Consider the following 15,566-nt stretch of genomic DNA (forward strand, 5'->3'; position numbering starts at 1 on the left):
GGGTCTGAAATTTTCATCTTAGGTGCATGTCCACTGTGAGAGACATAATAGTAAAAAAAAAAAAAAATCCGGAAATCACAATGTATGATTTTTTTTAATATTTTATTTGTATGATACAGCTGCAAATACAGTATATCCAATTGAATAGACCACAAAGGCAAGATATTTAATGTTCAAACTGAAAAACTTTATTGTTTTGTGCAAATATTTGCTCATTTTGAAATGGATGCCTGCAACAGGTTTCAAAAAACCTGGTATGTTTACCATCACCTTTCCTTCTAATGCTCCGTTGACACCGGGCGCCACCAGACGCCACAAATTCATGGGGGTCGCGTGGCGACAGACGCGCCACCATCGCCCGGTGTGTCGCTCTGCTTTTGCTGTGAAAATTTGCCCCGGTGCGTCATCAAATAGGAGGAGCTTCCATTCCGCTCGCCAGCTCCGGTTGTCAGTCAAGTTAACATGACAGACCTTGATCACATGGAGCGGGTTGTGTGGAAAGCTGACAAACGTCATGAGACATTCCCAATTCGGGGAGTATCATTATTTGCTGCAGGAGCTGCATCTGGATGATGGCCGCTTTCAGGGGTCCTTCCGCCTCTGCGGGACCCAGTTTGAGGACCTCCTGTCCCGTTCACGCACGCACATGTAAACAATAAAAAAAGAATGAAACTCCGCTCCCCCTCCTGCGGCACTGCTGCTCGCTCCAAAAACTCTGTCATAATTGTGTTTAGAAACCAGTCACCATTTGTTTTATTATACATCTGTGTAGTTAATAAGTAAAATAATCTTCACAGACATAAAATAAAAAGAGAAAGAAACTCTGCTCCTCCTCCTGCGGGGCTGCTGCTCGCGCTCCAAAAACTCTTGTGTTTAGAAACCAGTCACCATTTGTTTTATTATACATCTGTGTAGTCAGTGGTGGGCACACTTCCGATAATCTGATAACAGATAATTATCGAAGATAATGTTTTCATTATCGGATTATCATTTTAGATAACTTTAAAAAACATTATCAGACCAATTATTTTCCGGTTAATTTTTGTCCGATAACTTTTAAACCGATAAACAAAGCTGAACAGTGACAAGCATTTTTAAAATTTAAAATTAGTTCAGCACCCACCTGTTAAAAGTTTTATAACAGACGCACAGTTATAACCTCTACAAACAGAAGAGAACTGCTTGTATGAAAAGCATCTCAATCCTCTGCAGACAAAGAAGAAACGGCCAAAAAAAAAAAAAAAAAAAAAAATTTCCTTTAACACCATACTGATATGCTGGCAATATCACCTAAGTCATCCAAAGGCATACATTTTTAACTTATGGTTCAAATTTTAACCAAACTAATTTTGGACAAGCTATTTAAAATTACTGTCATGTCTGAAGTTTTATAAAGTGCAAATATCGGATATATGTTTTAGTTTTAAAGTAATGTGCTAATTTTTAAGGTTTTGTGAGCACATGCTGTGCCCCGCAGTGCATTATGGGTACGATGATGTAATCTCAGTACGTCACGACAGGGCAAATGCATTTCAGACACTCTGTTCAGGCTCCACGGACAACAGCATTAAACTCTAGTGCCTAAAACTCTCTTGAATATATTCTCTGCGTTTATAGACGTTGGTTTTGTATTTGCATTTGTTAAATTCCACGCATTTTAAATGTAGCAGACAGGGATTATCTGGAAGTTTGTTTTCAATGCCTCTACTGCCATCTACTGGCCAGTAGTGTTCATGGCAGTATTTGCCCTAAGTACTAAGCGTCAGGGAACCAGTAGATGGCAGTGTTGTATTTATTTTGACCCCAGTTATATCAGATGATTGTCAAATCAACTTTTTGGCTTTGCAAATGGCTTTTTTTTTTTTTTTTTTTTTTACAAATGAAGTTTAAAAACAAAACAAAACAACAGCAAAATAATAATAATAATAACATTACAAGCCAGCTCTGCAGTGTTTGCACAGGCACAGTGCAAGCGTTTGGATGCTTGTAGCTTTTCAGCAGCAGGAAACCCTCACGACGGCCAACCACAATAATATATCAAACAGGTTGATTCTCATTCGACCATACGATCAGCGATCAGGAGGTGGTCATCAGATGTTGACCGCAGTTTGATACTCCACGTACACTACACGATGCAGAATGCACGATTAACCTGAAACTCGGTCCAAAAAATTCCTGCATGAAAAATCATACATCATAAAACGTGTGCACATTCTCTCCACATGCAAAACATTTTGCGATGACACTTCCAGGGCTCCGTAAAAATGCCTATTTTTACAAATAAAAAAATGGAATATTTTACAAAAGCACATTTATCTTTAAGCACCAACACACGACAGACGTCACATTAACGTGTTGGTTTACATAATGAATCACTGAACCAATCAGTGTTTAGCAGAGGCACTTTTACTCAGAATTCTTTGCGATCTGTCTGTTTGTTACAAAACCTCAGAATTAGTGCATTATTCAACATTAAAAGATATACGAGGGCTGTCAATAAAGTAAGGGTCCTTTTTATTTTTTCAAAAACTATATGGATTTCATTCATATGTTTTTACGTCAGACATGCTTGAACCCTCGTGCGCATGCGTGAGTTTTTCCACGCCTGTCGGTGACGTCATTCGCCTGTGAGCACTCCTTGTGGGAGGGGCTGGACGACTCCTCCCAGAGGTGTTTTTCCTGTGCCGCCGCACCGCGTTGGCTGCGTCCCGACGCGCGGATCCGTCCGCACGTCTTTCATTAAAAAAATCTCCTTTAACAGTGGAATATCCGGATAAAATGCTGAAACCGACTTCTTCTGAAACTTCTCTGTTCTCTCACGACGTCCTGGATCAATAGAGCCTGAAATGTGGAGGTTTTCAGCTTGAACAGGCTGACGACGGCGCCTGAGAGTGCAGCGCGACGTCTCGCACCGTGGGAAGTCCTTAAAGTGACAGTATCACCTCAAAATCTCTCATCAGCCGTTTAAAATTTTCACTGAAAACCAGCTTAATTTTTCGAACCGTGTCCACTTCGATGTGTCTCACAGGTTTAGAAAGATTTTGATCAAACAAAGCGCCAGTCTCTCAGCAACTTCTCAGACAAAGGAATTCCGACGAGGGGCTGGACGACTCCTCCCACAAGGAGTGCTCACAGGCGAATGACGTCACCGACAGGCGTGGAAAAACTCACGCATGCGCACGAGGGTTCAAGCATGTCTGACGTAAAAACATATGAATGAAATCCATATAGTTTTTGAAAAAAATAAAAAGGACCCTTACTTTATTGACAGCCCTCGTATGTTATATTTTAACTTTGTACAAATGACAGAATTGACATTAATGGAGTTATTCTATCGGTATTAATGTTATTTATAAATCAAAACCATACCTCAGCATGACTTTATTTTTCAAGACCTCTGCCTGACCGGAGTGTTGTAATTGATAGAGAGCTGGCTTTATGGCTGCTCTCGGGGTGCCTCTGTGCTGGGAGCGCTGTAGTAAACAAGAGTTTCCAGCAGGGGCAGAATGTTGAAAGAAAAAAGTGTGGTCTCATTGTTTGTCTGTTGTTATTTTTAATATTACTAGAAGCTATTAAATTTGTTTTACTAGTAGTTGTAAATGTGCCAGAGATAATATTGGAATTTATCGGTTATCTGTAACTTCCGATACATTTTTGGGTGGTTTATTGTTTTATCTTTATCGAAGATAACTTTTCAGTTATCTGATTATCTGTTATCGAAGTTAATTTTTTGGTTATCTTTGCCCACCATTGTGTGTAGTAATAAGCAGCTAAAATAATCTCCATGGACGATTCGCTCGCGCGCGCACGTAAAATGAGAAGAGAAGGAAACTCCGGTCCTCCTGCTGCTGCTTGCTGCAAAAACTCTTCATTTGAGTCCATAGCGTCACGCTGCGTGACTTGGCACCAAAACACGTCGTTCCATAGGGATTACATGGCAACCTGTCGCTGCTGTCGCTCACATCATGCCCGGTGTGAACTCGACATAACAACACTCAGTAAGCATTTGGGAACTGAGGACACTAATTGTTAAAGCTTTGCACTTCATAATGCGCCACACATTTTCAATGAGCGACAGGTCTGGACTGCATGAAGGCCAGTCTAGTACCTACACTGTTTTACTATGAAGCCACGCTGTTGTAACACGTGCAGAATGTGGCTTGGCATTGTCTTGCTGAAATAAGCAGGGATGTCCCTGAAAAAGACATTGCTTGGATGGCAGCATGTGTTGCTCCAAAACCTGGATGTACCTTTCAGCATTGATGGTGCCATCACAGATGTGTAAGTTGAACATGCCATGGGCAATAACACACCCCCATACCACCACAGATGCTGGCTTTTGAACTTTCCACTGGTAACACTCTGGATGGTTTTTTCCTCTTTTGTCTGGAGGGCACGACATCCATGATATCCAAAAACAATTTGAAATGTGGACTCATCAGACCACAGCACACTTTTCCACTTTGCGTCTGTCCATTTCAAATGAGCATGGGCCCAGAGAAGGCGGTGGCATTTCTGGATGTTGTTGATGTATGGCTTTTGCTTTGCATGGTAGAGTTTTAACTTGCACTTGTAGATGTAGCGACAAACTGTGTTAACTGACAATGGTTTTCTGAAGTGTTCCTGAGCTCACGCAGTAAAGGCCCTGTCCCACTGGAGTTTTGGAGGACTTGCGTATGGATTGCACACAAAATTGGCTCATATTCGCCACACATCCGCAATATCCATGCAACATGCCTGTATGAGTCGGCCGTCATCCAAACAGGCCCATGATCATCTGCAGAGAGGCGCGCATGTCCGCAGCCAGGATTTTTGAGCTGTTCAAAAATCTGGATGCGGATAACATCTGCCTTACATACTCCTTGTATACTCAATTCATACACAATACATACTCACTCTATGCACTGTATATCTGCCGTTAACCGCTGATATCCGCAACTGATGGGGATTTGCGGCTTGGAAGCTGACCGGGACAGTGTGTAAAACAGATATATATCGTGCCTTTCATGTCCACATCACAAACTAAAATATGTTGTAGCGAATGCGTATAAACTGGCCACGAATAAAGCATTTTTATTACATCTGCTTTGCAGATGATTTGCGGACAGTCTGTGAATGCATAACAAACACGTCACGTAAACCCAGAGTACTATATGTGGCAGAAAGTAACATACCTGACAGTCAGTGACGGTCCGGCTGTATCAAATCCACAAGACGTAGCTGCTGCAATTGTGTCTCCTCCGGGACTTTTATTTAACACCAACCAAAGGAAGAGTTGCTGTTTAGCCACAACTCACGCTGAAGTCTGTTTCTGTGACACTCTCTCAAAAAAAACAAGCGCCGTCTCACACCCCAAGCGGCTTCCCCCCTCCCCAAACTCATGAACAGTTAACCCTCGCATGACAAAATGAACATTAACTCTGTGATCAACTTGTCCAAGTCCAGCAAATGCTCCAGAGCCTGTATTGTTCGTGTGAATAGTGATGCCGATGGCCTCTGATGTGAGCTTATTTTATGGCTGCAATGCAGATGCCATGCATGCGCAACACGTGCGCGATGCATTCATAATACACCCGTAATACTGCCGTGATAATCTCAATGTGTCGGATCAGTTTCCTCACTATGTGCGTTATATAACCGTGATTGTTCATCATATATTCGCTATATATTATTAATATATCCGTAATTCATACTGGGACATTTGTCATTTTTGGCCATTTTGTTGCGGACGACCACGAACGCCTGTAATTTATGTACTCAATTCATACGCAATTGATCCTCTCCCCAGTGGGACAGGGCCCTAAGATCCTTTACACAATGATGCTGGTTTTTAATGCAGTGTCGCCTGAGGGATCGAAGGTCACCGACATTAAATGTTGGTTTTCAGCCTTGCCGTTTACATGTAAAAGGTTCTCCAGATTCTCTGAATCTTCTGATTATATTATGGACTGTAGAAGATGGAATTGCTAAATTGCTTGCCACTGAAACGTTGAGAAACATTGTTCTTAACTGTTGGACTATTTTTTCATGCATTTGTTCACAAAGTGGTGATCCTCGCCCCATCTTTGCTTGTGAATGGCTTGAGCCTTTTGGGGATGCGCCTTTTATACCAATCATGACACTCACCTGTTTCCAATTAACCTGTTCACCTGTGGTATGTTCCAACAGGTGTTCTTTGAGCATTTATCAACTTTCCCAGTTATTTGTTGCCCCTCTCCCAGCTTTTTTGAATTGTGTTGCAGGTATCCATTTCAAAATGAGCAGGTATTTGCACAACATCAAAAAAGTCTATCAGTTTGAACATTAAATATCTTGTGGTGTATTCAATTGAATATAGGTTGAAGAGGATTTGCAAATCATTGTATTCTGTTTTTATTTACATTTCACACAACGTCCCAGCTTCATTGGAATCGGGGTTGTACATGCAGATTGCTATACACTAGCTAGGCACTGCAATAGACTGGTATCGTATCCCGTGTGTACCCTGCTACATGCCCTATGACTGCTGGGATAGGCTCCAGCCACCCCCCCATCACCCTTAATTAGATCAAGCAGGTATAGAAAATGAAATAATGAATATACATGATATCACATATAATGTGCATATACAGTCACTAGCCACGTCATTAGGTACAGCTATTCAGCTGCTCATTAAAAATATTTAATTTGCCAAAAATGTATCAAGAATTCAAGTCAAGCTGTTTAACAGTATTGGGCACCATAGTCTTGTTTGAAGGTGGGCGCTAAAGGATTAAAATATGATGCATATGACACAATAATCCTACATCCAGGGACAGCCCTCATTTGTCCCCATCAGAAATATGGCACTTTTTTTGAGTTTTGGGCAAATTTCACTGCAAACAAAGTGAAAATACAAAGAAAAAGTGACAATGCGTTGGAAAGTGGACATGTGTTGCGGTTTGTTTATGGCCCAGAGCTCAAACATGTGGAGGTAGGTGAGAGACCACAGCTACTCTGTCAAGGTGTGTAGGCTAAAACTTACCGATACGTCCTCTCCCATTTTCTTTGTCTTCTCTTCTCCACTGGGAACCGAAAAAAAACCTGCACTTTTCGCAACTGCTTCAGTAATTGCAGCCAAAATCAAAACAGTATACCATTTTTCCGTTACAAGTGCTGCTGTGTTTGTGCAGGCTGTCCCTGGAAGTGATCAAATCCCACAATATCATGCAGAGGTTCATACGAGACTGTGCCGCCCCATTTTCATCATTTTAAAGATATTAAATATTTGCAAAATTTCTTCAAGACACAGTTTAATAATATTTCAGAGGTAGAAAAATGTCAACTTTATCGCCCATCTTTGATTTCAGGCTAGAATTTAAGATGATGTCACAATACAGCGAGCAATCAGTTGAAAATGATGTCATGGAAAAACACTCACACATTCTCAACACTCATTATAATGCACATATGCTGTAACTGAAGCCAACAAGCATACATACGCACTTATGTTGACCCCAGAGAGGAGGGGTAGGTATCATGTGCCATGAAGGGCTGAGACAGTGCAGGTTTTCCTTACTACCAGTCACCTCAGCAGGTGATTTCATTAATGGTCAGGTGTCTCAGCAGGTGATTTCATTAATGATCAGGTGTTTATGTTTAGAGGAGAAGCTCATCAGCAAAACACCTGCTGAGGTGATTGGTAGTAAGGAAAACCTGCAGTGTCTCAGCCCTCGCTGCCCACCCCTGATAGAGTGATCCATCATCTCAATACAACACATATTTCACGAAAGCAGTGTTTTAAAATACTAATATCATGGCACCATGTTATTAGAGTGTACATGAATTTGTTCTGCAGCCTAGCAGACACTCTCGTTTCTGTGATGCGGCTTCTGTGTCTTCTATTTAAGTCACTCTTGTCCCCACTCGCCCTTCTACTCCTGTCAGCCAAAACCAAATGTGAATCTTTTGCTGTCATATGCTGTTACTAGGAAACGTATAGCTGTCTTGTGCCTCTGGCAAATCTGTTTATCACCATCCATATGAAAAAGAAAATTCTGTCTGTTTCTCTTCTGTGGAAAGAGAAACAGACAGGAACATTTTCAACTTAATTCGAAGGTTTGAACATTGCTTCTTTTTTTTAATTTTTACTCAATTTGTTCACTAATGGCCGTGCATCCTTTTTTGCTGGAGCCCGAGTGTAAAATTTTATTATTAATATTATTTTCATTTATTTATTTTATATTCAGAGCTGCAGTTAAGTCTTACAAGTAGACAATCTGTTGGCAGAGTTTATTGCCGCTGGGAGAAGCTATTTTTGCAGCAGAGAGAGCATCCAAACCTTTATGATTTAAAACTGTACACTGAAGAAAGTGTCACTGTCTTATTCACACTTTTTGTCAGATTTGTCAGAAAAAGTAAAAGGTGAATGTAAGCCAGAGTCCAGAAGCCCACAGCTAAATGTTAAGGGCCCCTTCACAGTACAAATGTGGTCAAATTGCGCTTGAAGTGCACATGAAGCAGGAATCGCATGCAATACGTGTAAAACCACAGCTGCCTCCAACGCCTCGTACACCTGTTACTACAAATATTTGCGTACACCAGCGGCTGAAAGACAGAGTGTGGCCTGTGAGAGCCCATCGAACCCTCACAGGTGTTGGCCAAATTCCAGATGACACACATGAACATCTAACACCGCTCGCTTGGCATTTAGAAAATGTGTGGCCATTTGCGCTATTAGCACGACAACAGTCAGCAGACTATCCCTTTCGAGCTGGCGGTGAAATTTGTCTAAGTGCTCCCACAAGTGTGGCTTTGCAAAACAGCAATACACGTGAGGTGCCAGAGTGTGCCCCCCCCATATGTAAACATGTGGTCTGACGGGGTGGGGGGTGGGAGCGCACTTGCATGAGCTGCTGATATGGATGTACAGATGGTGTGTTGGTGTATGCGCTAAACTGCCAGGGGTCCGCCAACAGGAGCAGCTGTGAAGATCTGTGGTTCTGGGCATCCCATCTGGAGAACATGTGCTGTGTTTGGACGGACATGAACTAACAACTGCCCACTGTCACGCGCATATGGCTACTTGCTGTCCTCATGTGGACATACATAAAAACATATATCGCTGTTGCAATGGGCTGCAGCAAGCAATCGCACGCCTCGCACGTTGACAGGCTACCCCAGGTGAAACGGACGGTCAGATCAGACCACGCAGTGGGCGATCTGAATGTCACGTCACCCACGTGAGCTCTGTTCCACATGATACAGTGTTTGTCCTGCGGTGCATCGTCCACAAGACACGCGTGTCGGGCCGTAGACTTGCACGGGGCCGGCTGCACACGCCGCCAGTAGATGTGGACATGATAAGAGCATCCTGCTTCTCATTCATGTCAGTTCATGACTGTACATCTGTAACCATGGGTCATCTACAGAGGAACAGATGGATCATACTTGTATTGTCCACTTGATAAGAGGGATTCAATAAAATGTGGTGTTTTTATATGGTGTGTGGTTGTTCTTCTTGATATCAGGCATTTTCCCGCAACTTTTATAGGACAGCGATGGTAGCTCAGTGATAAAGTTTCTGGCTGGCAATCAGAGCTTTTGGAAATTGCAGGTTTGAATCCTGTGGGCGGCATGTATTTTTATTTATTTTTTCTCACAGCAGCTGCGCTGCTTGTACTGTGTTCCCGCATGCACAAAACCATCGCAGGATGTATTTTTTATTTATTTTTTCACAGCAGCTGTGCGATGTATACCCACATCACGCAGCTGCTCGCACTGTGTTCCCGCGCACATGAAACTGTTGTAGTGGCATCGTTCACACCTGCCAGTCAGCTCCATGGTTTTGTGGTTCGCTCATACGAGCTGTTCTGCCGTGATTCACCCTGATTTGTACTTATTTGTACTATCTGTGAAGGGGCCCTTATAGGAAGATTCTAACTATGAGAAACTGATGTCAGATGTCGGCAAACTTTTGAATGTTGGTTGCTTTAGTTGGCTTGGAATACTTGCAATAATCCTTTTTGGGGTGGGGCAGTTAACAAATATTAGCTACACTTCTTCACAATACAGTGATGTAATCTGTAGCTATACTTGCCTCAGAGCAAGAAGGCCCCATTCAAGTACAACTGTGTCTCATTCTCCACAGAGATCCATCAAGAAGGTGAGCCGATATAAAATATGCCAAAAGAACCCTTAAGTGCCCAGTGTTGAGGACCCCAGCAGCTGGTGCACAGTAAATTTTGCAGAGTAAAATTTAATCTGCTGGGATAACATTTGGTCCCAGACCAAATAGAGTTAAATATACTCTGTCACAGTGCTAAATCAGCTCTATCATAGTGTAAAAATCAACTCTTAGAAGTAAAGTAGAAACATTTGATTTGACAAGACGGTAGAGCTGATTTCACTCTATAATTCACTCTATTTAGACTGGGACCAAATGTTATCCCAGCAGAGTATATTTTACTCAGCAAAATTTACTGTGTGAAGGCCGATGGGGTGTCTACATTTCAGTCTGCTCCAGCTGATAGATGGTTACTTTTGAGAGTAGCAGATGGATGGATTATCTGCCTGGGTGGTTGCCACCCAGGACCTGGCGTAGTTCCATGGTGTTATTGGTGTGGTGAGCCGTGGTGCCAGGAAACTTTCCCAGACTTGACCTGCTTGATTCACTTGCTCACTCATAGTTCCAGAAGCTCAAAGTACTCTATTTAATGGGCTTACGTATATTCACAAGTTTCAAGCACAAAGCACACCATTTAATCTGACAGCTTTGTTCATACATAATGCAAGCTTTAGTGCAATTGTATAGTGTCCTCAAGTGTTCAGCTAGCAGTTTAGGATTGGCTCTCAAAGGTCTCCCTGAAGTTGCTGCATTTCTCTGAGGTCTAAAAGTGTGGATCTCTCAAAGAGCAATGCAATTGTGACTTCAATCTAACATAATGATTATGTCATGGTTTGGCCCCCTCTGGGCTCCTGTTATGGTTTTTTTCATCTGTCTGTGACCCTGCCGGGTGATTTTCAGTTTGACTGTTTTCTTTTGTCTCATAGTTAGTGCCGTTTTAGTTTTGTCTCTGCCCTTTATTTACTTTGATGATTCTACTTTTCTGTTTCTTTTCAGCCACTGGATGTACTGTCTGTTTATATATTGTTGCCACGTGTAGTTCCGTTCTAGTTTAGTCTTGATCTTTTTCCTTGTTGTACTATTTTGGTCTTATTTTATTTTCTAGTTTCTGTCACTGATTTCTCTGTTTCTGTTAACTTAGTTTCACTCTCCTGCACCCTCTTGCCCCACCTTTCACTCTGCTTCTGTTTAGTAAAGTTTCACTTTCCTGCACTCTCTTGCCCTAGCTTCCACTCTGCTTCTGTTTAGTAAAGTTTCACTTTCCTGCACTCTCTTGCACCTGCTGGACTGATCTTTGAATGACCATCAGGCTGTTGTTAAAACTTTGCTGGTTTATGGTGCTTTTGGCAAGTTGTTGAGTGTATTCATGACTCTTTCCACAGTTCCAGCCTGTCTGACTGTCCTGATGTTTTTGGCCACTCACCCATCTGTTATAGTCTACAGTAGATGTCCTGTTTTCTTTGTGTGACCTGAGCCTACCCACATACAGCTGTTTACACATATTTGTTTAACAAAATAATCTGGTTCACATCCTTGTCTCTGAAACCAAATTGCTGCAAACCCTGTCAAATTGTGCAGAGTGTCACAAACTTGAGTTACAAACAGGTAATGGTGTGAAATTGCAGATGCAAATTTTTATTTATTTATTTATTTTTTATTTATTTATTTTTTGTTGTTGTTTGTTTTCATATTTAATGTAGCAGCAGTCTCACTGGAACAGTCTGGGGATTTCACACAACTTATCTCCATATATTCTTATCAGCTGTGAGGTGTGGGGGAGCTATTTTATGATTCTTTTGTGGCCCTGCAGTGCAGAACATGGTATTTCATAAAAACAAAGGAACATAGTAATACAGGGGTATGGGGGGGGAGTGCCATACAGACCCAATATTATTCATTTTCATCTCAAAGGGCTATAATTATGTTTGTAAGTGTAGTGGATTTGATGTGATCATGTGTCATACCAGAAATCAGATATTTGAGCACATATGCTGTGGCTTAACTTTGACATGAAAACAAAAATCCTCTATGATGTTCACATGGTAACCTGTCCAGGGTGTACCCTGCCTCATATCCTATGACTGCTAGGATAGGCTCCAGTAGTGTGCCTTTATTGAGAGAGTAGTGTCAACTTAGAACATGGCACCATTTTGGGTCCAAGTGTGCTAAAATGCTGAATGAAACTTTAATCTATTCTAATCTTTTTAAAATAATTTAACCACATACAGCAACACATCCAGGTACAGGTGCTATCAAATAAATATAAAAATAGATAAACTATCACATTACATAAATTTACAATTAATGATGATTATTTAATTAATTTAAAGCCTGATTTATGCAGCTGCAGCTCTCAGCAGATGTCAGCGGTTGGAAGCAGTCGTAGCAAACATGGCAAAGCGTAGCAAAGCAAAATTAGCAAAAAATTCTGGCCCTGAACCCATGACGGTTCGGGGTTAAATCTTGGACAGTGATGAATGTCAGCTGTGATACCCACTCAGTGAAGATCCAGATCAGCTGTGAGACGCTGCTCTGTCAACTCCATGCACTGCCTTGACAGATGGGATGGGGCCCACGTGCCACCTGACAGTGGGGAGCAGAGCGCTGATGTAGCACACAGCAGAAGCACCCAGCCACTTCACCCAGCAGCTCCACCTCAGCTTCACCTGAAAACACAAAGACAGACAGAAACCAGCAGACCAGGGGCAAACCACAACAGCACCCCCCCCCCCCCCCCCCCCCCCCAAGGAAGTCCCCCGGGCGACTCACCAGGCCAAGCCGGAGACAGAAACCCCAGAGAAGAAGGGCACGACGAACCCAGGCGGGAGACGAAGACGGGGAGGGAACCATTTGAACCCCTTCCAGAGCCCACGACAAAGAATTGCCATGCGACCCACCAGGGTCCACGGAGGAACAGGAGCCCCATGACCCTCCAGGGCCCATGACCGAGAAGTTGCCGTGCGACCCTCCAGGTCCACTGAGGAACAGGAGCCCCACGACCCTCCAGGGCCCACAACTGGGAAGTTGCCGTGTGACCCTCCAGGGTCCACAGAGGAACAGGAGCCCCACGGCCAGGGCCCATGATCGAGAAGTTGCTGTGCGACCCTCCAGGGTCCACGGGAGGAACACAGGACTGGAGTCTCATGACCATTGAGGGCTCACAATGGGGGCAGGTGCTGTGCGACCCTCCAAGGGCCTGAGGCAGAACAAAAAAACAAAACAGGGGTCTCATGACCCTCCAGGGCCCACGACGGGGACAGGTGCCGTGCGACCCTCCTGGGCCTGAGGCAGAACATAGGACTGGAGCCCCACGACCCTCCAGGGCCCACAATGGAAACAGGTGCCGTGCGACCCTCCAGGGCCAGAGGCAGAACAAAAAATAAAACAGAAGTGGTCTGCAGAGGTCAAACTGACCGGGAACAAACTCCACTCAGGGAAGGTGGAGCGGAAAACCAGGGACAGGGCAGGACTAACCCCACTCAGGGGAGGAGGAGTGGAACCCGACTAGAAACATAAAAGATGGAGAACTGACAAGGGACGTAAGGCTTGGGAACCTAAACAAGAAAAGAAGAAATAGAACTAGGGACCAGACAGACAAAAAAGAACTCAGAACCTAGGAAACAATATGGACTGGTGCTAATGCCGCAGGAGGAGACCAACATAGAGAACAAACCGGGGTTCATATGGGAACCAGGTAATACAAACACGGGGCTGGTCTGGGAACCATGGAATACAAACACAGGGCTAGTCTGGGAACCAGGAAATACAAACATGGGGCTGGTCTGGGAACCAGGGAATACAACCACGGGGCTGGTCTAAGAACCAGGGAATGCAAAACATGGGACTGGTCTGGGAACCAGGAAATACAAAACACGAGCCTGGTCTGTGAACCAGGAAATACAAAACATGGGGCTGGTTTGGGAACCAGGAAATACAAAACACAGGGCTGGCAGCGGGGAGAGCAGGGAGCAGAGCCCTGACATAGCACACAGCAGAAGCACCCAGCCACTTCACCCAGCAGCTTCACCTCAGCTTCACCTGAAAACACAAGGATAGACAGAAACCAGCAGACCAGGGGCAAACCACAACATTGCTGACTTTGTGCTGTAAATGTGCAGACTTTTCTGATCCATTTATCAACATGTGCATTGTAAAAACTATTATAATATGATGGCAGACGAAGGACTGAAAGCAGAAAAGTGTCCAGTCACAACCTTTTGTGTCTGCTTTAACAGGTGCACGTCAGGATTCAGGTTCATCTGAACACGGTTTGAAAAAAATAAATGGTCGGCCTTTTAATCAGGGAAATGAGTCCAATTCCACTTTCCTCAAATTGGTGAGTGTCACAGCGCAGAAATTTAATTTGTACCCTTGCACGTCCAGACTGCTCGAGGTTTTTAATGGAAATACATTGTGATCCGATGTATGTAACAGATTAGTTATAGTCAGGAGGCGCCGAACATCTACAGGGAATCCTGAATCGGGATGTGCGCCTCAGAAGTCAAAGTCTGCTAATGAGTCTTTCATTGAATTCAGGTGTGTTGGAGCAGGGAGACAACTAAGAGTGTCAGGAATGTGGCTCTCGAGGACCGAACTTGGCCACCCCTGCATTATACAGTAGTGTTCAGAATAATAGTAGTGCTATGTGACTAAAAAGATTAATCCATGTTTTGAGTATATTTCTTATTGTTACATGGGAAACAAGGTACCAGTAGATTCAGTAGATTCTCACAAATCCAACAAGACCAAGCATTCATGATATGCACACTCTTAAGGCTATGAAATTGGGCTATTAGTAAAAAAAAAAAGTAGAAAAGGGGGTGTTCACAATAATAGTAGTGTGTGCATTCAGTCAGTGAGTTCGTCAATTTTGTGGAACAACAGGTGTAAATCAGGTGTCCCCTATGTAAGGATGAAGCCAGCACCGGTTGAACATGCTTTTCTCTTTGAAAGCCTGAGGAAAATGGGACGTTCAAGACATTGTTCAGAAGAACAGCATAGTTTGATTAAAAAGTTGATTGGAGAGGGGAAAACTTATACGCAGGTGCAAAAAAATTATAGGCTGTTCATCTACAATGATCTCCAATGCTTTAAAAAGGACAAAAAAAAAAGACACGTGGAAGAAAATGGAAAACAACCATCAAAATGGATAGAAGAATAACCAGAATGGAAAAGGCTCACCCACTGATCAGCTCCAGGATGAACAAAGACAGTCTGGAGTTACCTGTAAGTGCTGTGACTGTTAGAAGACGCCTGTGTGAAGCTAATTTATTTGTAAGAATCCCCCGCAAAGTCCCTGTGTTAAATAAAAGACGTGCAGAAGAGGTTACAATTTGCAAAAGAACACATCAACTGGCCTAAAGAGAAATGGAGGAATATTTTGTGGACTGATGAGAGTAAAATTGTTCTTTTTGGGTCCAAGGGCCGCGGACAGTTTGTGAGACGACCCCCAAACTCTGAATTCAAGCCACAGTTCACAGTG

At 43.2% G+C, this 15,566-nt stretch overlaps 1 long non-coding RNA gene across 1 annotated transcript; it reads left to right on the top strand.

The window, feature by feature from the left end:
- The first annotated feature begins 35 nt into the window (after positions 1-35).
- On the top strand, positions 36-7,338 carry LOC117520173. Its single transcript, XR_004563556.1, has 3 exons — positions 36-130; positions 6,265-6,294; positions 7,329-7,338. It is a non-coding gene; the product is annotated as an uncharacterized LOC117520173 (long non-coding RNA).
- Positions 7,339-15,566: the final 8,228 nt, after the last annotated feature.

This window comes from Thalassophryne amazonica, chromosome 11, assembly GCF_902500255.1.
Source record: "Thalassophryne amazonica chromosome 11, fThaAma1.1, whole genome shotgun sequence".
In the NCBI taxonomy this organism is placed as follows: Eukaryota; Metazoa; Chordata; class Actinopteri; order Batrachoidiformes; family Batrachoididae; genus Thalassophryne; species Thalassophryne amazonica.